Genomic DNA, 24,397 nt, shown 5'->3' with positions numbered 1-24,397 from the left:
CTTTTTTATGTAAGAATTATGGTATAGGTCTACAGTTACCATATATGTTGACCTTTAAGACAAAACACAGGTCCTGCAGGTTCCAGCGAAGAGCCCAATGTTGGCAACACCAGAACTGGCTGGTCGTCATGTTCCTCTCTTGAACAGCAGGAGTGGGTCTCAAAGTTCAAAATGTTCAAAACAAGTTCTCAAAGTCAGCAGAATCCTTCTGTAACCTTTGATTTGTGTCTGAGGCTTCATGTACTTGTGTCTGAGGGAGGAGCCTCTGGAACCAGAACCTTTTGACACTGTAGATCATGGCATTCTACTGCACAGGCTGCATGTTGCTGCCTGTGCTGCATGTTGTTGGGATTAAAGGGACAGCTCTACGGTTTAAATCATATCTTTCTGACAGATTACAGTTTGTTCATGTACATGAGGTTTCTTCAGAACAAACGAGGGACTGCTATGGTGTTCCACAGGAATTTCTTTCCTCGTTTTTTTTTTTTCCTTCTTCCGACGAAATGAGGGCCTTTTTGCCCCCCTAAACATGCCCCAAAAGTCAACAAATTTTGCACGCAAGCTAGGCCTGGCGATAAATTTGATATTTCATGGTTTTCATTAATGGGCGTGGCCTAATGGCTCAACAGCGCCCCCTAGAAAACTTTGTGCCTCAAGCCCCACAATATGGTTTGATGTACATGCACGAAAATCGGTACACAACTGTATCATGTCGCAACTTAAAGAAAAGTCTCTTGGCGCCATGGCCGAAACCGAACAGGAAGTCGGCCATTTTGAATTAATCGTGTAATTTTGCTGCAATTTATGCCATTTCTTCAGCCGCTTCTTCGCCTGAACCGTAAGGTGCCCCCAGGTGTGTTATACATCAAAATATGCTTCTCCATTCTGCGACGATGCGCATTACTGCGCATTATTTTCTCAGTCAAAAGCGTTACCGTGGCGACAATAGACGCCAAAAAGCACACCCCCCTTCATCTGATTGGTCCATATTTGATAGTCCCCACTTTCTGCCATAACTTTTGAATGGTTTGACATAGAGAGTCGTGGGTGGTGTCATCGGACTTAGTTTTGAGTCCTTCACCTTAATTGGTGAAAATTGCACGCGTGAGGGCCCGTTTATCGCTGCTTGCAGCTTTAATTTATTTTGTATCTGGAATGGTGCTGAGCAGAGTTGCATGGACAAAGCATGACATCTGTGATCCTGCTAAAAATCGAGAATCAGCGTTATTTCATCAGATTTCTCATCTAATGCCGCCCACTCTGCAGCAGTGAAAACAGACATTTTGTTGTTATGCTGATTTCTGATGGCAACTCACCTGCAAAACCACCGTCTTTCCAGGTTTGCACACACTGCAGCAGGGATTTTGGCCCACTCCTCCATACTGATCTTTCGGCTTTTGGGGCAAGGTCTTGAGACTGGCTAGGGCACCTGAGTGTGTGGACAGGTGTCTTTTATGCAGATAAACTAGTTCAAACAGGTGCAATAATACAGGTAGTGAGTTGGGGATATGAGGGCTTCTTAAAGATGAACTAACAGGTTTGTGAGAGACAGAATTCTTGCTGGTTGGTGGATGATCAAATATTTATTTCATGCAATTAAATGCAAATTAATGATTTAAAAATCATCACGTGATTTTTCTGAATTTTCTTTTTTTAGATTTTGTCTCACAGTTGAAGTGTTCCTACAATCAAGTACACATCTCCCTATTCTTTTTTTTAAGACATGCTTGTGTTGAACTTTTTTTTCTTCTCTTTTTAATCAGAAAATGCAGCATGTGTCAGAAAACCCAGCAGAAACCCAGCAGGCCTGTCTGCTGCCGACGTCTCAATGCACCACATATTAAATATCCACCTCCCTCCTCTGCATGTGCCTCTATGATCCACATGGAAAGAAATCATCATGCAGAAAATAATCTATTTTCCATTTCCACCTGCAGGCATCTTCACCTGCTATGTTTAACATCTATCTGCAAATTAAAAATCTCTTTCCGTCACCAGCTTCAGTTTCATAGACAGGACTCCTCCCCGTCTCCAACTGCAGTGATTAACATCTATTTTCAAATGAAAATTCACCTTCAGACAAAAAGCCGTCCTCCTGTCTCCCAAAGCAGCATTTCACATCCACCAGAGAAAATGTGGCCCTGAAATGAACCTTTTGACCTCCGCTCTCCCAAACACTGGCGTTTGTAGACTCCTTTGCTGAATTGCCCTTGAAAGTGAAGCGTAAGGGTGAACTGGTGTGTGTTTTCTACTTTTTATTTTAGTTTAGGGAGTTAGGGAAGTTGGAAAAATTAATGTAGCACTGGGTTTAACTAAACAGGATGATTTGTTTGTTGTTTTGGCATTAGTTCACCCTGCAGTTTATTTTTGTCACTTTCACTTGATTGACATCTCGTAAACAACATAACACTTAAAACTGTAAATAAATAAATTCACTAATTGAGCTGCGTGTGACCTTTTCTGTGGGTTTGGGGATCGGGAGATGAGAGGTGGTGTCGTTTATCTGGTGTCTCATGACCACTGGACAAGGGGGGCATAACACAGATGACATACGTACACTCACCGGCCACTTTATTAGGTACACCTTGCTAGTACCGGGACCTCCTTTGCCTTCAGAACCGCCTTAATCCTTCATGGCGTAGATTTAACAAGGTTCTGGAAACATTCCTCAGAGAGTTTGGTCCATATTGACATGATAGCATCACGCAGTTGCTGCAGATTTGTCAGCTGCACATCCATGATGTGAATCTCCTGTTCCACCACATCCCAAACGTTCTGTTGGACTGAGATCTGGTGACTGTGGAGGCCGTTTGAGTAATGAACTCATTGTCATGTTCAAGAAACCAGTCTGAGATGATTCTTTATGACATGTTATCCTGCTGGGAGTATCCATCAGGAGATGGTCCACTGCAGTCTTAAAGGGATGGACATGGTCAGCAACAATACTCAGGTAGGCTGTGGTGTTGACACGATGCTCAGCTGGTACTAATGGGCCCAAAGTGTACCAGGAAAATACCCCCCACACCATTACACCACCAACACCAGCCTGAACCGTTGATACAAGGCAGGATGGATTCATGCTTTCATGTTGTTGATGCCAAATTCTGACCCTACAAATCCGAATGTCCCTGCAGAAATGTAGACTCATCAACCAGGCAACGTTTTTCCTTATTCTGTTGTCCAGTTCTGGTGAGTCTGTGTGAATTGTAGCCTCAGTTTCCTGTTCTTAGCTGACAGGAGTGGAACCTCTGCTGCTGTATCCCATCCGCCTCAAGGTTGGATGTGTTGTGTGTTCAGAGATGCTCTTCTGCACACCTTGGTTGTAACGAGTGGTTATTTGAGTTACTGTTGCCTTTCTATCAGCTCCAACCAGTCTTGCCATTTTCCTCTGACCTCTGGCACCAACAAGGCATTTGCGCCCACAGGACTGCTGTTCACTGGATTATTTCTTTTTTTCAGACCATTCTCTCTAAACCCTAGAGATGGTTGTGCCTGAAAATCTCAGGAGATCAGCAGTTTCTGAAATACTCAGCAACTGGGAAGATACCTGCTTAAATTTCAACACTTTTACATCAAAATTCTCTTAAATTAAAACATTAATTCCAGAGAAGAAAACCCAGCAGTCAAAAATGTGCAGTAAAACAAATGTGTCCGCTTTGTTTAATATCCTGTAATAAAATGTAAGAACAAGTCTGTATGATACATACATGGACTTTAATGTTACATGAAGTCATGCTTTAATCAATAGCACCTGCAACCCAGTAATCATCAGCTTGAAGGTTTCCCCTCCATGTGCAACGACCCTGCATCCAGTCCGGTACTCTGCGATAAACGGCGGGAAAAGACGGTTAGCCATTACATCTACCAGCATATGTGGTGTGATTTAAAAGACAGCCACTTTTGCAGGGCAGTTCCTGGTAAAGAAGATGTGTATCAACGATCTGGCCCCGAAAAACTACCCAGGACTCCCGCTAATGGAAACGCACCTAAATAGTGACAGTTACTTCAACACAGAGTTTCCCTTCACCTTCCTCTAAGAAAGACATGACCTTCTGAAAGACATGTCGACGGCTCCTTAGCAGTTCTCTTTGTTGCCCTCTTGCATGTAGCTCCTGGTGGTCAAGATAATCTCCAGGATCTGTAGTCATTCTCTCAACGCTACGCTCAAGAGATTTTATGAAACGGTTGTACTGAAAGGGATTGCCTTCAAAAGCTGGAATTCCTCTTGAAGCAGGGTGGTGAAGAGAGATACCATTGCTAAACTAAGTGCAATGTCTTATTTTTTTCCACTTATTAAAAATATACTATTTACTCTCCAGTGCTTGAAGCAAATAAGCCTTGGGATACCACAATGATGAGTAGCTAGATGATGTCTGGATTCTCACAGAAACCATGGAAAAGAAAGAGATGAATTGGGGTTGACTGTCTTCAGTCAACATTTGTGTTAGTGATGATGTTTAGGGAGATCATACATGGTCTATATTCAGATTCAGACGACTTTATTAATCGCTTTGGGAGATTCCCTCATGGGAAATTGACATCTCCATCTCACTCACACAGCAGTCATTTACAAATCAAACACCCCAAAAACCAAACACCCATATAAAGATAAAAAGATAAAAATAAAAATAAAAACAAAAATAGAAATAAATAAATAAAAATAAAAATAATTGTCTATATTGGGCACAGAAGGATTTGCTGTCATATTAGATGCTGCTTTTTCTCTTTTTGAAACTCTCTCCAAGTGCAACTCTATACCATTAGACACTTGAAATACACTACTTTGATCACTGAATCCTTTTGAAGCTCGCAGAGCATTCGTCTCGGCAACAGTAGCAGCGATGTATGCGTCGTGCTGTGACTGCTCTCTTCTGCCTCAGCTGTGCCTCGTGTTCCTCTGAGGTATGATTTACCCTGTTGAACCATCAAAGCAGCTGTTTTTTTAGCCACAGCCTCTACATGTACGCTGATGTACTTTGGACACGAGTTTGAGCCAAAGGAACTTCACTGGGTCGTCGTGCTTCCCAAGTTTAAAATACTTTATTTCTTGATATATAAATAGAAGAAAACCTCTGAATTAACAATAAGTACATTTGAAGTCACTGGACTCATTTTGGAGAGGCCTTTTCATTAAAAAAAAACCCTTTTGCTTCACATTTCCCGTGAAGCAGAAGGCAAGTGTTCTTGCCAATGCCAAGTGGATGTAAATGTCTATGACTGCATCTGTTCAAGTCTGTTAAAAAATAAATAAATTACTTTATAAAGACACTTTTATGTTGTTATGTATCAATGTTTTGATACATAGTTTGAACTCTAAGAAACCTGGCAGAGGCGTAAAATCAATGAAAAACAAAACAATAAAAAATTGTGGACCAATCAGATGAAGGGGGGACGCGCTTTTTGGCATCTATTGTCGCAACAGTAACGCTTTTGACTGAGCAAAGTAATGCGGGTCGTCGCAGGATCGAGATGCACATTGTGATGTATAACACACCTTACGGTTCGGGCGAAGAAGCGGCGGAAGCAATGGCATAAATTGGGCCAAAATTACACGATTAATTCAAAATGGCTGACTTCCTGTTCGGTTTCGGCCATGGCGCCAAGAGACTTTTCTATAAGTTGCGACATGATACAGGTGTGTACCGATTTTCGTGCATGTACGTCAAACCGTATGGTGGGGCTTGAGGCACAAAGTTTTATCTGTATGGACCAATCAGATGAAGGGGGGGCGCGCTTTTTGGCGTCTGTCATCGCCACGGTAACGCTTTTGACTGAGAAAAGTAATGCGCATAATCGCAGGATACATTTTGATGTATACCGTAACACACCTGGGTGCACGTTGCGGTTCGGGCGAAAAAGTGGCCGAAGAAATGGCATAAATTGCACCAAAATGACACGATTAATTCAAAATGGCCGACTTCCTATTTGGTTTCGGTCATGGCACCAAGAGACTTTTCTTTAAGTTGCGACATGATACAGGTGATTTTTGTGCATGTATGTCAAACCGTATTGTGGGGCTTGAGGCACAAAGTTTTCTAGGGGGCGCTGTTGAGACATTAGGCCATGCTCATTAATGCAAACCATTAAATATCAAATTTTTTGCCAGACCTGGCTTGCGTCCAACATTTGGTGACTTTTGCAAATAAAATCGTTCGGACCATCCAGCTCCTCAACCATCAGATACGTGTTTCACATGAGCAGTTCAGGTAAAAACGGCAGTTAAACCAGCAAAAATGTCAGTTTGCTGGATGATATATATTAATTCCTGATAAAATAAGTTTGTTACTGCACAGCTCTACTCCTGTACGCATGTGAATGAGTGTACGTTTGTGTGTACACGAAAGTATAATCTGCATTGAGGCTTCTCGCTTCGGGAATCCTGGTCTGTGATTGGACGCTGCCTCGGCGTCGCCGCTGCTCATTTGCATAAAGTTCAGATTTTTCAACTTCAAATTGACGCGCCGCTCCCGACGCCTCCGCTGCCTCTGCTGCTCTCGCTGCTCCCGCTGCCTCTCGACATGCGTTTTCATAGGAAATGAATGGCAGCCGGCTGCCTATGACACCCGTGACGCTTTCAGTGTGAACGCAGGGTAAGTCAGTCAGTCAGTCAGTCAGTCAGTCAGTCAGTCAGTCAGTCAGTCCATATTTATTTCGAGCAGTACAACATTTTTACAACATAAGTGACATGCGTGCAACAGAAAATTAAGCAAAATACCTTTAACTGTAGACATGCAGGTTCAATATTCAAATTAATTCATTAACACTCGAAAGGGAGTGGGAAGAATAAAATTTATTTTTATCCCACCTCTGTTTCTCATCAATAACTTTTGATTTTTCAGGCTTCCCCGTCTTAACATTTAAACCAGAACAATGAACAAAAGACCTATATCAAATTATAATAAAATTATTTTACAGTATTTTCATTTTATAACCACAATGTGTGTGAAATTAGGAACAATGTATATTGTCACCACGGGTGACAGTTAACTGTTAACTTACATTTATAATACATACCATCAATGGTAAGGACAACAATACCAGTCATATATCTTTGGAAGTAGATCTCCTTACAGACTATCAAAGTACTTGTAGGTGTTCTGAAGAACTGCTTCACTTCGTTTGTTCAACCCCTTCGACTGTGATCATGGTGCCTCTCTTTGATACATAGAAATACAATTAAGTGCTCAGAAAAAAACATTATAAATGTAAGACAGTGACAGCAGTTAGAAAGTCTTAATCCTGCTTTTATATATGTCCCACGTTTTTTTTCTCCAGTTGTGACTGCCACATGAAAGCATCCCTCCTAATAAAGCAAATGAATGGCACGTTTACGCACAGTAGATCTCTGGTTTGTTGTTGGCGTTTTATTTCCTTCTTTATTAATTTTCTTGTCTTTACCCTTTTTTTGACTAACAACATCCAGAAAGGAGTAACTGTAAAGTGAAAGCACTGAAGTAAGAAAATCTAGCTTTGAAACTTTGACACTTTAGACTTTTAAAATGGAAAGGGATTCATTAAAGGAGCCATTTTTAATTAAAAGAATTGAAATCATGACTTTTCACACCTTCTCATCTTGCAGCTTTTGTGCAAACCAACATAAATGAGGTCAAACATGAGTGGCTCACCTTTTACCGTCAGCAGAGGACATCGAGGTGAGGTGGACCCGTCTGGGAGCCACAGCTCGCCTCACTACAAAGGGACACTCCAGTTTCATAGAGTCAGCAGAGGTCAGCCGGAGTGGGGCGGGGTCAAGCGGTCCCGCAGGACACAAAGCTCCTCTGTAAGCGGTCGCTGACTCTACCAAAGGTGCAGGGGCAAACAGAGTTCAACATTTGACTTGATATTAAAAAATAATCGTAATAAAAGACTTCTGTTTCATCCGCCCGTCACGGCCAGGATGAAGTTATGTGACGAGTCAGGTGGGCCACTCATTCATCATTCATCCACCCTCTTTCTTCTCCATTCTCCGTTGTTTCACATCATTTCAGATTATTGTACTCTCCCCTAAAACAAACTGACAAAGCCTCTTTTATTAATGCAGTGCTGTCTTGGCTGGTTTCTGCGTTTTGAGGTTCAACTTTCCCAACAATTTAACCTAAATATAGTGCAGCACTTTTTAAACACATACTTTTTTTTAAAAAACAGCTATTTTTATTAGTTAAAGTAGGAACTGCTACTGAGGAGCTGTCGCAGAAGGAAATGGTTCTGCTGTGGCGCATTTTCCTTGCTATTGCCCTTGCTAGAGAACATTAGTGACAAAGCTGGATGCAGCAGTCCTCCAGCAGACGAGGCCCCTGCTCTGGCTGCAGAGCTTCAGGTATCCACGGCAGTGCTCCACGAGGATGTCAGGAATCATCAACCTGAAGAGGAAGCTGTGGATGGAGGTGACCCCAGCCTTACAGGACCGACGAAGCACATGGGTTGAGATTGAATGGTTGCCACAAGGTGGAAGACCCGGGTGATGCATCACAAGTCAACTGCAAGAGAATGTCCTTCAAAGTCAGACTGATTTACAGGAGGAGACCGAAGAGGAGGGGGAGAGGATAAATGAGAAGAAAGAACAGTCTCAGAACTTTCTTAAAGTCTTTGCATGTTTTAAGTCTTTACCGTTGCTCAGAGATGGCAGCAGTCTTTCCTATTTGGTGAAAATCTGAACTCGCCTTCAGTTTGCATCTGCAGCCTACGATACCACTGGTATTCAAATAAAAGTATGTGTTTTAAAACGATGTTTGGGCTCACGGGTCAGCCGGAGGACGGCCACTCTGATGTCCCAGATCAGTGTTTAGTCAGAGCACCTGCTGGTGCTGCCAGAGCCCTGAAGACGGAGCCGGCCGACATCCTGAGCTGCCTGATCGTAACCGGCACGGAGGAGCTGCTCACATCAAAGTTCAGGACGGGGCCAGATTCCCGCTCCCTGTGAGTTTTCCTCCACATGCAGCATCGCAGCAGCTCCAGGGACCTTGCTGTGAAGATGGTAAAGGAGGAGAGGAGGGTGAGCCACATCACCCCCCTAACAACAGAGGATGCGTACAGGGGCCAGAAGGTAAGGATGTTTGAAAATATCTTTTACCACTTATTTTTCATCATTTGTTGTCCATTTTCCCTTTTTCTTTTAGTCGTTTTAATCCAGACCCTGTCAAAATGGCATAGGTTAAAAAACTATACTATTCACAGAACATGCTTTAAATATAAATTCATATTTTCAGACATCTGTATGCTTTAAGGCTTTGGAAATCAGTTCATCGGTTTATTTGAGGGTAATGTGATTCACATTTTATAAATTATGTCTGGGAGGAAAGTCTTGAGAAATGAAGTCATAAATGTTGGATCACAGATACAGAAAGTGATACTTCGGTTATCTATCTAGATACAAAATCTAGCCTTTAATAAGCCACCCGACATCCGTGTAAAGTTGGCTAAAACAAAAACCTTTATTCCTCAAAATATCCACAGAATTGGCTCGGTTAATTGAAAACTGAACAAAACTGAACCTGGTATAAAAACCTTGTGTCTCTTTTAAAGCTACACAAACTCATTTTAAAACAGTGAAATAGCCTTTTCAAAACATAAAAGATTAACAGATGTCCAGATTCAATGACAGCATACTTTTCCATAAGGATTGGGCCATTAAGAATGTAAAGTCTACAGTATAGAAGGTATAACAACATTAGGAGAAATGAGTAAATGTGTACGCTCTACCTGGCCTCCTACAATAACAGATCATCTGGTTCTTGACAGTTCGTAACATTATGCAGAAACAGGTACAAGCTACACCCAAAGCTTGAGCTGTGGCCCAGATTTGAATATATATATATATATATATATATATATATATATATATATATATATATATATACAGAGCCGCCGCAAGGGATGTGCGAACCGTGCGATCGCACGGGGCCTCGCGCTATGGGCCATTTTTGAAAAAAAAAAAAATTTTTTTTTTTTTTTTTTTCTCGTTTTTTTTTTCGTTTTTTCCCTTATAAATATCAACAGTCACGTTCCATTACAGACCTAAATGTGTACTAGTCTGTGCATATCAATAAAATATATGTGCAATGATGCGCGTGTCTGTTGTTCAATACAACTGCGTCTGACCAAGCGCAGACACAAGCTGCTCTGATCCAGACGGTGGAGTTGGAACAAACTGTCACACAATGTCGAGAGAACGAGACAGAATCAGGAAATTTCCATCAGGGGATGAAAAAAGAAAAAAACTAAAGAAAATGGAAGAGTTTAATGCCTCTCTGAAAGGCTCGTTTGATAAATTTGTTAGAAAAATCACCAATCCGACCGGGTCTCAAGCAGCCGTGGGGCCCCGCGTCGAGGCAATTCAAATGATGATGAAGCAGGGGAAGGTGTCCAGTATTTTGCTAATTGGAGAGTTAAAATTGCGCATTTAGACACCCGATCCGACCCGAAAAAACCAAAAATTTCGCGCGCGCTCACTACGCTCACGCGCGAGGGGCCCCCCCCAGGCAATTTCGCACAGGGCCTCGCAAAACTCCCAGACGGCTCTGTATATATATATATATATATATATATATATATATATATATATATATATATATATATATATATATATATATATATATATATATATATATATATATATATATATATATAGTACATGGCAGAATATTTGGGTTTTAAAAGGAGTAACCCAGGGGTCATATTTGGGTTTTTAAAAACCGGAATATGAGCAAATTCGGGTTATTCAAAGGGGTTATTGGTGTTTACATGACCGTGCAAAACCGGGTTATTGCTAATATTCCGGTTTTAAAAGGGTTATTGACTGCATGGAAACGCAGTCAGTGATTCATTCCACATTCATGCACAATCCATGAGCAATAAATCCATCCTGATTGAAGATCACATCAGGCAGAAAGGACTGGACTTAATGTGCCTAACTGAAACCCGGCATCAGCCAGAGGTTTACTCTGCCCTCAATTAAGCTTGCCCCCCTGGTTACAGTTACCTGGAGGCTGCACGCAGCACTGGCCGTGGTGGTGGCAAAGTTGGAGGAAAAGTTGAGGAAAAGTTGAGGACCATAGCCAAAATGATGGTCCTAAAGGAGAGGGATGTCCGGAGAAATAAAAACCTGCAGCTTACTGAGGAAAACAAAGCCATGGTGAAAAAGTTGTTCGTTTCTGCACACGAAACTAAAGAGGTGAAGTTTGATCTCAAAAAAGCAAACAAGGAGATTGAGATGAGAGATGACAAGATCAGATGTCTTCGTCATCGCCTGTTTGATCTTGAGGAAAAGCGGGCTGAGGGGGTGGGCTCTCGTCGGCAGAGCCGCTTCGGCCGCAATCAGACTGAGACTGAGAGGGCGGGGAACATCACTGAGTCCGGCAGCCTCAGAGACGCAGAGTAAAGGTGGAAGGATAAAGTTTTTCAAATGGAAGAGCTGCTCCGTGGAAAAGAGCGAGAGATAAGCAGGGCCCTAGCAAAGAGGCGTAGACGCACACAAGCTCATATTGACACCTTGTACCAGCTGAACAAGACGGAGGCAGCCCTGAAAAAGAGTGAACTGGCTTACAAAGGCCTCACAGAGAGCCTTCAGAAGAAGCAGGCTGAGACAGAGGGGTGCTGTCAAAAAGAGCTCAAGATGAAAGAGCAGACATCCCAGATGGAGCGCTCAGCGGGATCCCACCATACCGGGAGGGAGCTTTCCGTGCATGAAACAGCACAGCAGCTGGAAGAAGAAAAGAGAGGACTAAAAGAGATACTCCTGGCCAAAGAGAAGTGCTGCCTCCATGAGGAAGGTGAGCCAAATCAGAAGGTCCCCCGAGCATCAAGGTGCAAAAGCTCCTGCTTCAGGTATTCTGCCACTGCCTTGCTGATTCAAAGTTAAATTTGACTTTAAACCTCAAGATGTGAAAAATGTATCTTTTCTTTTTTTTTACTCAATCTGAAAATGGAGTGAAAGGAGAAAAAGTGCTTCTTTAGGAAGACACTGTTGAAGAACCAAGACAGCTTGTCTGCCGGTCAGCCAGTTTAGGGCGGGAAACGTTTGCTCATCGGTCAAACCTCCCACCTGAAAGTCCCTTTTTATTGTGTAATAGTTCTTCAATAAATTTCATTTGCTTGCATTGATTCTGCATCTTGGATTGTTTTTTTTTGTTTGTTTTTTTGATGAGTAATGACGTGTCAGATGTCCTGGGGCCTTTACCCAGTTGGACATGTGGAAAACACCTCCCCACAGAGGTTTCAGGAGGCACCTTAGTCTGATTCTCAAACCATCTCAACTGGCTTCTCTAAATGTGATGAGCAGCAGCTCTGCTCCAAGTGTCCCCAGATGAAGAATTTCCACCCTCTCTCTACGAGAGACTTCAGCCACGCGGAGGAAACTCATTTCAACCACTTGTATCCGCAACTCTGTTGTTTGACCAGAAGTAAGAGTGGGAACATATCGAACAGAGAGCCGTTCCTTCTGGCCCAGCTCCCTCCTCACCACAACAGGCTGGTACAGAGTCTGCTTTACTGCAGATGCCACACCAATACGCCTACTCATCTCCCACCGTGGTCTTCCCAAGGAAGTTCCTAAGAACTCCACTTGAAGAAGCACCTGACTCCCAACAAGGTGAGGCGATTCCACCCTTTCCCGACTGAGAACCATGACCTCAGGTTTGGAGATGCTGGAGATGTCTAGAAATTCTGTCCTTAAAATTTCGGAACAGAATCAATGACAGGGCCGATGGAGTCAAATTCCCCACCTGAGACGAAACTGACCGATTACTGGGAAGACAAACCAAACTTTATTGTGTCTGCTTCTGGACAGAATGGCCGGTAGTAACATACCCAGTATCTCCTACTGCCGGAAGAGTACCACAATTGACATGCTCAAATGTCTTCTCCAACTCCATAAAACATAAGCAGGTTAGTCGGTCCTTCAGGAGCCAGCAGGGTTCAGTGTCCCACAGCCAGGACAGAACCTGCACTGCTCCTCTTGAGCTGACACCTAATCGTGGTGAAGTGTATGCCCAAATGATCCCAGGAGCTATGTTGTTATATTGCCCCCAAGTAGATAATATAAGGCATATTGGTCCTGCAGAACGAGCCAGACGAATGGCGGGTTAGAACAAGGAGAGCCTATAACGCCTCACCATGAAGACCAAAAGGAATAAATAAATAAAACCTCTCGAAATAAAGAAAAACTGTGAGCATGTACAGTCATGTGACAGTGACAGCAACACAATCAACCCGATGGAGAAAACTGTGAATCTAGGATCATATCTTTTCCAAGACTTTTCTAAGACTTACCTGCAATCAAAGTGAACTTATTTGCGGTTAAATAGCCGTCTTCACAGTCTGTGTTTGACATTTAATATCATCTTCATGACGTGAATGTGCAACTTCATGCACCAGCAGCAGGGGGCAGTCTTGTGCTTCACAAAAAGAGTTGAACCTGGAGTGGCACTTGATGCTCATCACATATTCAGCTCTGGAGCCAGACCATCATTTCTACTCTCCACTGCCCGCCAATAATGTTGTAAGAGACTTTCATTTGTCTATTGAGGCCATTGTTCTGTTCAATTGTCCTAAATTCAAAGTGTCTGTGTAGGTCAATAAACGTCTTTATTAGGTCTGAGTGCGCTTCTCATGAAGTGGAGAGGATGCTTTGTGTGAGATGGATCTATAAAACACCTGCAAAAGGGTGTATAGGCAGTGGGGGAGGACACTGGAACTTTGATTGTCTGGCTTTAACACATCCACAAACACACACACATACAGGCACGTGTCTCTTTCCACGTTCTGCATTCAGCCCATGTGTGTAAGCAGGACTCTGGGGGGTGAAAGTCACGCGGTCTCCCCTTTTTCTCTCTCTAACAGGCTTTGGCTCAGTGAAGCAGAGGCTTTTTTACAATTCGTCCCAGCAAGCTTACTTAAGCACCTGCATTATTTAACAGTCTTTCCTCACAGGGAGCTCCAGATCTGAGTCTCGGATCTCTGTGTGTTTGACGTGAGCATTTGCAGGGAGAAGGAGCCAAAAACCAAGCGAACAGAAGTCCTATCAGTCCTTTCAGAAAGTAAGCTGGTCAAAAACTGTAGGTTTGCACTGGTGACATAAGACCAGGTGAGTCTTTTAAGATCAAGTAGCCAACCGATACCGGCAGTGGCAGAGTAGAAGGTTATGTAACCTTCTGTGTAGAGAGTAAGATTTTTGCTGATGTGCATAATTTAGCTTGTTTATATTTAGCCACATGATCAAATGAAAAATGAAGTTTCTTGCCAGCTCCACATCAATAGCAACCTGCAAAAAGGAGATGCATGTTCACGTAGGCGTTCTGCACGTTTCCTTCTTGCGCGACCTTTGCAGAATGCAGACCGAACTGCAAACGAAAGTTCCCCACTAACGCTAAAGTAGAGAAAGTAAAAAAGAAAAGCTGTGCAAGATTTAAGGAATTGTTTAACATTCTAGCAAAATTTTTTTGTTTTGTTTTTAAGAGTCATATCGGAACTTTGATGTTACTTTTATGGCTGTGACTGTGTTCGATTACTTCCAAGTAAAAGACCTTTGAGACATGGAAATATCATTTCAGAGAATACCAAATCCTGTTCCTTAAAAAAAGGGGCAACACACTGATAAATCATGAAATTCAGATGCAAAAAAATCATTTGTTAGAACTTGAGAGTGTGAAATAGCAGAAAGACTTTTATTAAAAGTATTCAGATCATTTGCAGAAACATTTTTGTTCGTGAGGTAGTTCCTGTGTTTCCTGCAGCAGACGGTGGTCACAGCCCTCTCAGTCTGGAGAATCAACAACTCTGATGCAGAAGCGGGCTAATGGTTGAATCAAAACTGCAGAAAAATTATTTTCAGCATCAGAAGGGACTCCACCCACACACACACACACACACACACACACACACACACACACACACACACACACACACACACACACACGACACACACACACACACACACACACACACACACACACACACACACACACACACACACACACACACACACACACACACAGCCACTTAGTCACATGCATATACACAAACATACACAGCCACACAAACATATACATACACACACACACACACACACACACACACACACACACACACACACACACACACACACACACACACACACACACACACACACACACACACACACACACACACAGACACACGCATGATCATATACACACACACACACACACACACACACACACACACACACACACACACACACACATAGACATACACACTGGCTTGTTCACCTGCATGCTGGCTCTCTAGTTTTTGGGGTTAGGTAGCGGTAGCGGTAGCTTAGCTCAGACTACGATCAGATCTCAAGATTTAGGTCGATTGCTGTTATTGTTTTGGTTGGCTCCGTGCCGGTTTCGTGCTTTGTTTGTGGCTTTTTGTTGCAGATTTCCAGTGCTTGACGTGTGTTTCCGTGTGTTCCTGCTTCCTGGATTGGCAGTGGATGTCGTCACCCCCCCCCCAAAAAAAAAAAAAAATCACTGGGTTTGTATGTGTATATTTATGTATGTGTATGCATATGTATGCGTATATATATGTATATATATTAATTATAGTAATAATGCACTTATATATGCTTTTGGTTTCTACCGTCATGGTATCAATCATTAATATGTGTGCAGACAAGGGAAAAAAAAAAAAAAAAAAAAAAAAAGAAGGGACTCCACCCTCATACGGTGTGAACGCTGTGTCATGGACTTTCTCACCACATCACCTTCATGTCACACTGGTATGTGGACCGGGTCGGCGTGAGTTAGTGATTCAGTGACCATGCTGGAACACAGACATAGTGGTCATGTTGGGGGGCTCGCTCCGAAAGAGAGAACAATGAATCAAAATGTCTGACTTTGCATCAAATTAAACATATTAAATACATATTTAGAGCCTGGTTCAAAACAACCATTATAGTATCCATGGCCTGAGTTCACATCCAATACAGTTGTAATGGGGCAGGAAGGTTTTATTTGTTTTTTTTTTACCACATCAGGTAAAATTGTATAAAGCAACAAATGTATGTAGAAGTTAGGGAGTAGACTTTAGACTGACAGCCTGCACAACCTGGCTCACTGTCATCACTGTGGTTACATTCACTATATGGACTTCTGCACATACTGTAGCCTCTGAGCTGTAAAAAAAAAAAAAGACAGAGAATAAGCTTCATTTTATTAGTGTGGGTTGGTCTTGCGTTGTTGAAGGACAAAGCTTAGCTTAGAGCAGACGGCTTGTGCTAACTGGGCATCAGCAACAATGCTGCCGTCTTTTCTGATTTTGAAGCTGAAATGATCTTTGGTCCTGTCGCAAATATTCATTCTCAGTTCCACAGCTGGTATTGCGTGCACTTGCTGGAGAAGCTACGGTAGTTCATTTCATGGTCTTTCCATGTGCGAGTTCAAGTCTGCTAGCACCGGCTGCGTGTCAGGCTGCAGTGTCTGTGGGCGTTGCTGACTACCACGGTTGTAACGCCTGCAGCTGCAAGCCAAGTGACTGTGAATCCCTGCAGGGCTCTGCTCAGTCCTTGTTGCAGCTCACGCAGCACTCGTTTTAAGGTCTACACCAGAAATCAAGATGTTTGGACATATTTGCTAAGAATCAATGTAAATCAATTGCAATCCAAAACTTGTAGCACTCCATATGTCGGAGGTATCGTAGGTTAGCATGCTAAGCCAGCCAAGCTATAATAGCTAAATATGACTGAAATAAGGTGGATGTGCTCCAGCCAGCTTCCCAGGGCAGCTCATTCTGCCAATCTGTAACACATCACTGCACAAAAGAAAGGCTTCAAAAGCACCCATGAGTGATGTAGTGGGGGCTTGTCCAGTTCTTCTTACACAGTGTGTGGCAGTAACAGAAGTGTGGCCTTTATAAAGCTCTGCCAGACTGTTATTTTACCAGGTCCTTCCCATTTGTTATTGTGTAGGCTACGTGTGCTGGCCTAAATGTGCGGATACCTGCAGTCGTCTACTTTCTGAAACCCTGGTCTCATTTGTGTGTTTTGGTTCTCCAAGATGCCCAGGTTTACCAGGTGTGCGTGTGTGCGTGTGTATTTGTGTATTAGGTGTGTGTTAGGAGTCGTTATGTTGACAGCGGCTGCACACCCAGCCTCATAAAGCAGTCTTGACTTCTCAGGACAGGCCACATTTATTGCAATCTAACCTTGTCACACTCCATATGCTGGAGGCCAACTGCGGCCACCCAGTCTTCATTATCGCTCCGAAAGATAACGTCTGCTGCCGCTCCTGTCTGAAGGCATCACAGTCAAAACTAGTCTTTCACATCTACTGAATTAGGAGCATCATTTCCCTCCAATGTGATTAGCATCATGCAGTTTGATTATGTATTAGTTCTAATCAAAACACTATATTAACTTCAAAATAAACATCCTATTGCTTGAATACATTCAACAGTGACAAATATTCTTTAATATATAGTATTTTTTTTTATAACTAATAGTTTAAGCTATAAGTATAGAAAAGTAAATGAAAACAGAAATGTTAGACTACATCCTTGCCAGAGTGGACAGATGCCCTGAAGCTCAAAGTCTCCAATGCGTCCCCGTGTGATGGAGGGGACCCGCGTGATAATGTCGTTTTATTACTTCAGTTATATTTTGGACTTTCATGAGATTACCCAGAACTCATTTATGAGCAAACCCCGAGGCCAGGTGTGGCGGCAGCTGGCATTTACGCCTGAGCCAAGGTGGGGCCGGTGTGAGTTATGGTTCCAGTTCCATGGGTCTGTCTGTCAGCAAACCCCGGCAGAAGCCACCGAGCCGGCTCTCGTGGACCTCGGCGGGACACAGCAGGTGCTAGCTGACATCTGCTGGTGCTGCTGATTGACATTAGACCAAAGTTAGGACTTTAATCTACTCTGTCACAGAGTTCTGAAAAGTTGAGTGCGACACCTCAATGGTCATTAGGCACTTACTCAGAAAACATCTCTGGCTTCGGCAGAAACCCATCAGCTTCTCTCATGAAACACTGGGCCGGTATGGGTTTGGCTCAGCGACGGAGCAGATGTCCACCAGCTGGACGACTGATCCCAGCGTTCCGTGTTGAAAGGTCTCGAGCATCGTTCCCTTGTGTGTGTGAGAGGGTGCGATTGAAAATTTGTTCTCTGTGTATTCGATTCAACCTATTTATAAATGTACCATTTTTTCATCATAACATGCTTTGACAGCTAAATTTAAAAAGATGCCCATGTATGTGTACATGTGATTAATTTATGAGATATTTTCACTCCTTCTTATCAACATACTTCAACTTCAACTACTTTCCATAATTCAAGCTCCATGATAGGATATTTTCAGATTCAGATTCAGATTCAGATTACTTTATTAATCCCTTTGGGAGGTTCCCTCGGGGAAATTTACTTCTCCATCTCACTGTCGAAATAAAACCCCAAAAACCAACACCCATATAAAAGATGAAAAGATATAAATAGAATTAAAGCTGTAAGCAGCAATGAACGGGCCCTCGCACCCTTGTGCACATTCAGGCGTGCTCCAGTGGAAGCGCTTGTATGACTTGCATGTAGATGTCGACCAATCAGATGAAGGGGCGGGGCTTATTTGCAGCAATTATGTTCAAGGACTCAAAACTGAGTCCGATGACACTGCACCACGACTCTTTATGTCAAACCATTCAAAAGTTATGGCAGAAAGTAGGAACTATCAGATATCAACCAATCAGATGAAGGGGCGGGGCTAATTCATGCCAATTATGTTCAAGGACTCAAAACCGAGTCTGATGACACCACCCACGACTATTTATGTCAAACATTTCAAAAGTTATGGCAGAAAGTAGGAACTATCAAATATGGACCAATCAGATGAAGGGGGGGCATGCTTTTTGACGTCTATCGTCGCCACGGTAACGCTTTTGACTGAGAAAAGTAATGCCTATCGTCGCAGGATCGAGACGCACATTTTGATGTATAACACACCTGGATGCACATTACGGTTCGGGAGAAGAAGATATCAAATTTTTCACTAGGCCTGGCTTGCGTGCAAAATTTGATGCCTTTTGGGGCACGTTTAGGGGGGCAAAAAGGCCCTCATTTCGTCGGAAAAATAACGAGGAAAAAAACGAGAAAAAAGAGGAAAAAAAAACGAGAAAAATTCCTACAGATACAATAGGGCCTTCGCACTGTCAGTGCTCGGCCCCTAATTATATGAATAGAAAAGAAAATAAATTTTAAAAAATAGAATAAAAATATATGTGCATATACGCGTGTGCGTGTACCGGAAACATGTATATTATGACATATACATATATACTTATATATAGAATATGTATGTATGTATGATAGTAAATATATATATGATATATACAATATATAACAATAAAATATATAAGTAATACAAAAGCCAAAAGGACAGATTGTATGATAGTAAAGTAATAATTGCAATATACAATTTACTCAGACTGCTATAGTTATATAATAGTAGTATAATATAATATGATACATGTTTTCTGTACACCACGATATCTGTTATTATTTTATCTGACTAAATTCCCATCGGGCAGTGCACCTCCTCAGATCTCTGTGTTTGGGAGCAGCTCGCTCTCACAGAACGGTAAACATGCATGTGCTGTAGCTCAGTGCAAACCCTGCAGGAAAGAGCAGCTACCCAAAATCAAGGGCCCAGGTTTTTGGTCCAGTTCTGTATGCTTTCTCCCCAAGAACCCCAGCCGAATCTTCCAGATGGTTCCGGTCAAGACTACCTCGTTGTTTTGCTCCGCAGCCTCATGCAAACACTGTATTTAAACCCGATTAAAGAAACAGACTCAAGTTCATTTTAAAGAGACTAGAATCTTTAAACTTTATTTTCATCGCCTGGGATTCAAGCAATCGTAGCTAGATCCTTCAGCGGCCTTCATGCGTTTTCACCAGGTTTATCTTGTGTACTTTCTATTTTAGTACATTTAACCAGTTTAAGTGACAACCTCACATTCACACCGGCCACAAACCAGTTAATAGTTGCTGATAAAGATCACGCATATCTAAATAGCTCAAGAACAAATGGACCTCAAGGTCAGAAAAAAATATTTCCAGTTTAAACTAATCAATCAGCCTTGTGTGAAGAAATAAAAATATATAAAAATGATCAAGGTCGACATTATCATCTAACAATTCAACTTTGTGCTGACCAACTCAATTTCATATAATGGGAGCAATAAAAAATAAGACAGGATGCAAAATCTCACATTAGAGATTTTTTATTCATTACCAAACCATTTGTGTCCTTTTTAGGAAACATTTCCACGTGTTTAGGTACATTTCCTCATGCAAACTGCTGCAGAAAAGACACATAAATGGTGCATAAATGGTCGAAAATATTCTTTATTTCTTTTCTGTGTCAATACATAATTAGACATTTATATTTTCATAGAAATAGTATATATATATATATATATATATATATATATATATATATATATATATATGTATATATATTTATATATGGATACCATGGGTGTGATCGTTAGCAGAGTCATGCTAGCCCTCATGAACAGGTTTTAACCCTTGAACATCAACATGGTTCAACACAGACATTGTGATTGCACACAAAACACTGACTCAGGTATTCTGTTGCAAATCCATGCTTCTTGGTTATTTGCTTCAAGATTAAGTACAAATATATGCCATAAATAAACCACTCCATTCTTCACTATTCTATCTAGGGGCTTTGAGGAGATTTTTCAAGGTTCTCATTATTTGCTCGTCCACAAGTGCAGCCATACCGGTGGGGATTTGGCCGTGTGATCGACCCCCGCTGATACATGAGGTTTAGTGCAAGCTGGAGTTTGGTTTATGATCCGTGGTACTTGTGGTGTTTTACTAGAACTAACTGCATGACAGGGGAAATGAGAGGACTTAAACCACATAGTTGTATCAGTACAGAGGGCTTAAAACATCCATAACATCTTACTGAGGACCATGTGATAGTGAGGACCACCTGGTTGAGTCCCCTGGAGCAGAGCGTGAACGGCCACAAAGTGGAACCATGACACGATGGCTGATTAGATACAATTATATCACCTTTATAATTCATCACATCTTTATTATGCAAATTAGCTTTTCTTGGAAGGGTTGCTGTTAATATATTCTTTTTATGGGCACTAATAACGACACCCACATGCCACACCAGACATTCAGACATCACACTGCGACTGCATTGAACTCGGAGATTTGGACACTGCAAACCTCCCCCTGGGTGCAATGATCATCTCTGCCACTCTGTGTCTGCCACTCTCAACTCTGCTGCCCCCGAATCCCTGATTTCGTTTCCCACTCTGCCGCGTCCGTCTGTCTCCTTGTCTGCCTTGAGGTCTCTCTTCCCGTCTCAGGCGATTTGCACACGCTTCACTGGACGTTCACCTTGAGCGGCTGTTCGGTCGCCTCCTGCATCCTCAGATAGACGGAGAGCGAGCCTGAGCTGACTGTCTGGGCCCAGCCCTGCCTTCTGCTGCTCCCCCTAATGTGTCACCTTGGACCGCGGCCAAACGGGGGAATGGACTTGGCGGTTGAGTGAGTGTTAAACTATGTGTGTATGTGTGCTTGAATTAGAGCGATACAGGAAAATTACCACTTGAGGCTCAGTGGAGTTACAGTCACTGGGTTCGTTTGTGCTTTTATCACCTTCTACGTCCAGAAAGTTAACTCGCCGTGTGCACGAAGAAGAAAAACGTTACTAATGTTTGCTTCTTCCAGTTCAAACAAAACAAAGAGAGGATTCTCCTGATTACATTCATGTGAATGAGGGTTAAATGCAACTGGAATCATTCATGAGATAAGCAAATTATCATCAATTCAAACATTTGCTCTTGAAATGGTTAGCCTGAGCATCATTAGGTGGTTTTAGTTCAATCATGCATTGGACGAGGCATTTTGCTCATTTAAAGTATCAATATTTATCCATTTTTATATTACGTGATTAGTACCGAGCCAAGAGCGGTTGAAAGTATAAGATGCAGGGCGTGAAAAGGGAAGTCCTTTTTTCAAACGGATCACCAAAAAGACCAGAAGGGAAAACTCTGTTTACAAAGCTCATACGATCTTACTGTTTTGAGGTTTAGAAAATATCTCCATACTTCTCACTCAGTAAGTCAATGGTCTCAAACCCTAATTTCACTCCAGTAACTACTGACTCCACCAGCGCTCTTCAGATGAGCGGTGACATCATACAGAGATCAGAGTACATCCAGCTTACCCATCTTTATCTTAACCCAACTTCACATCATCCTACATTTGCTGCACTTTGGAAGTAGATCACAACAAGCTCTAGTTAGGATTACGGGCAGACCTCATGGAGGACATGCAAGTGAAGAAGAGTGAAACGACTGACTCCGCCCCCTTTACCTGGCTGCTGCAAACGGAGGTTAAAGGTCATGGTCACAAAGGGTGTTTTGTGAAAAGGGTGTTTTGACCAAAGCATGCCACAGACACGTGCACCTCAGGAAATGGTGTCAGCTGCTGGGGAAAAAAAACACAAAGATATCTCATTTAAGAGTAGATTGTGGGATAAGGGGAATACCCTGGTGATTTGTGATTATTGGTTTGAACTGCTTGGATCTGTTTAGTGTCTGAGTTCTCCGAGTGACCCACCTCTCGCTCGCATGCAGCTTCAAGCTCTTGGTGCATTTCGAACCCCCAAAGAACCAGCACTGAAATGGCTATGACGTTAAACTTGAGACTTTGGGACAGTGATGCACACAGCAGTGACTGACGTCACATACCCTTGAGCGCTACGATCTATATTTTACTATGCCACATAAAAGTAAAAGGATCGGTTGTCATACTGTGGGAGTCAGAAAAATCTGAAAAAATGCATAAGTTCCAGTTTCAGACTGGTCGACTTACAAACAGCTTTTGTGGCTTCATCATTCTCAGCTATTCGTCAGACTTAGGCTGATTCTGTGTCTGAAATCCCCCCCACACACACATTACTCCATAGTTACTAGGTAGAGGACTATGAAGTGAGCTCATCAGCAGAATGAACATTTGGACGCCGCCAGCATCATTTAGTTGACGTTCACTGCATCAGTACAGATGACAATACATCACTGCTGGCTAATGCAGTACCCAACTTTTCAATGATGTATTGTGGGACATAATGAGTGCATTATGTAGGATATAACAATTCTCACTATTTGGCAGACAAAGTGCGCTATGATTCTGGCCAGAACAGGGAAATCAGCTAGTTTGTCCCAGCAAACAGACACTGAGGTCAGAGTGCTTTGTTGTCCACGATAGTTCAATAAACCTCTGGACCTTAAGATAGTATCAACAAAATAAATGCAGGTTACTTTTCGATACTGCTATAAATGATGAAGAAATGGACACAAATGTAGACCTGTATGCTAAGTGTGTCGCTAACATCTGCACCACAGCAGTCCGGCTCTCGTCCCGCCCTCCTTTTCAAGGTGAAGCAGTTTTTAAAACAGGACAGCGATTTAAAAATATCTCCAGATACGCTGACTTGAGGCCCGACACCCGCCTCCCCAGTGACATGTTTGGCCTGTAACTCAGCTGGTTTACAGAGGTGGCAACAACCCCGCGTCTGTCTTCGCTGCAAGTATCATATGCTTTGGGGGAAGTCACACCCCTGCCATTCCCATTTTCTCTTCAAATCCAATGCTGGTGGATATACCATAAGTACTCTTGATGATACTACACAGGTATGTGCTTATTAACAGTGTAAAAAAGTGCCTCTTTTTCTTCACCACTTTCCCTGTCATTCCTCTAAAGTCATCCTTTTTCACGGATTCCTGAAGTCGACCTCACCCTCTGATCCCATTTTTGCTTACGTCTTTACCCGGGAAAGTGTTCGTCGTGGCCGGTCTGAGACAAAGAGGCGATAAGTGAGCGGAGGAAGTGAGGGATGGGCAGTGTGCCGGAGCACATTAACAGAACGAGCATGTGACGAGGAGCAGAAAAAGGTGGCTAACAAGGAGTTTGGGAGAGGATGAAGTGAGAGTCGGAGGAGCCGGGTGGGAGGGTGGATAAGACTGGTGAAGGAGAGAAAGGATGGACAGATATATGAGAGGGAAACTGAGGGCACAGCCGTGAAAGGGAAAATGAATGAAGACGAGGGTGGCTGGAGATAGAAGAAGAAATAGGAAGGCTGATAAAAAGAGGAAGAGCGTGAAGAATGGATGGCAGGGGAATATGTGTTTGCAGAGCTGCTGAGGAAAATGAAAACCATAAGTCTGTCTATCGGCACAAGGTAGTATCTAAATACTCAAGGCCCTAAATACATCCCGAGTGTGCGTGTATTTATGTGTCTGCGCTGATGATTAGCGGTGGTCTCGACCAGTGAGGTACTGAGGCGTTCACTCATTATCGCTAATAAAGGAACAGCTCTGCTGAGCTCAGCCTCGCAGCAACT

Source organism: Cololabis saira, chromosome 15, assembly GCF_033807715.1.
Source record: "Cololabis saira isolate AMF1-May2022 chromosome 15, fColSai1.1, whole genome shotgun sequence".
Lineage (NCBI taxonomy): Eukaryota > Metazoa > Chordata > Actinopteri > Beloniformes > Belonidae > Cololabis > Cololabis saira.
The sequence above is the reverse complement of the archived record's forward strand: the minus strand, read 5'-3'. Positions refer to the sequence as shown.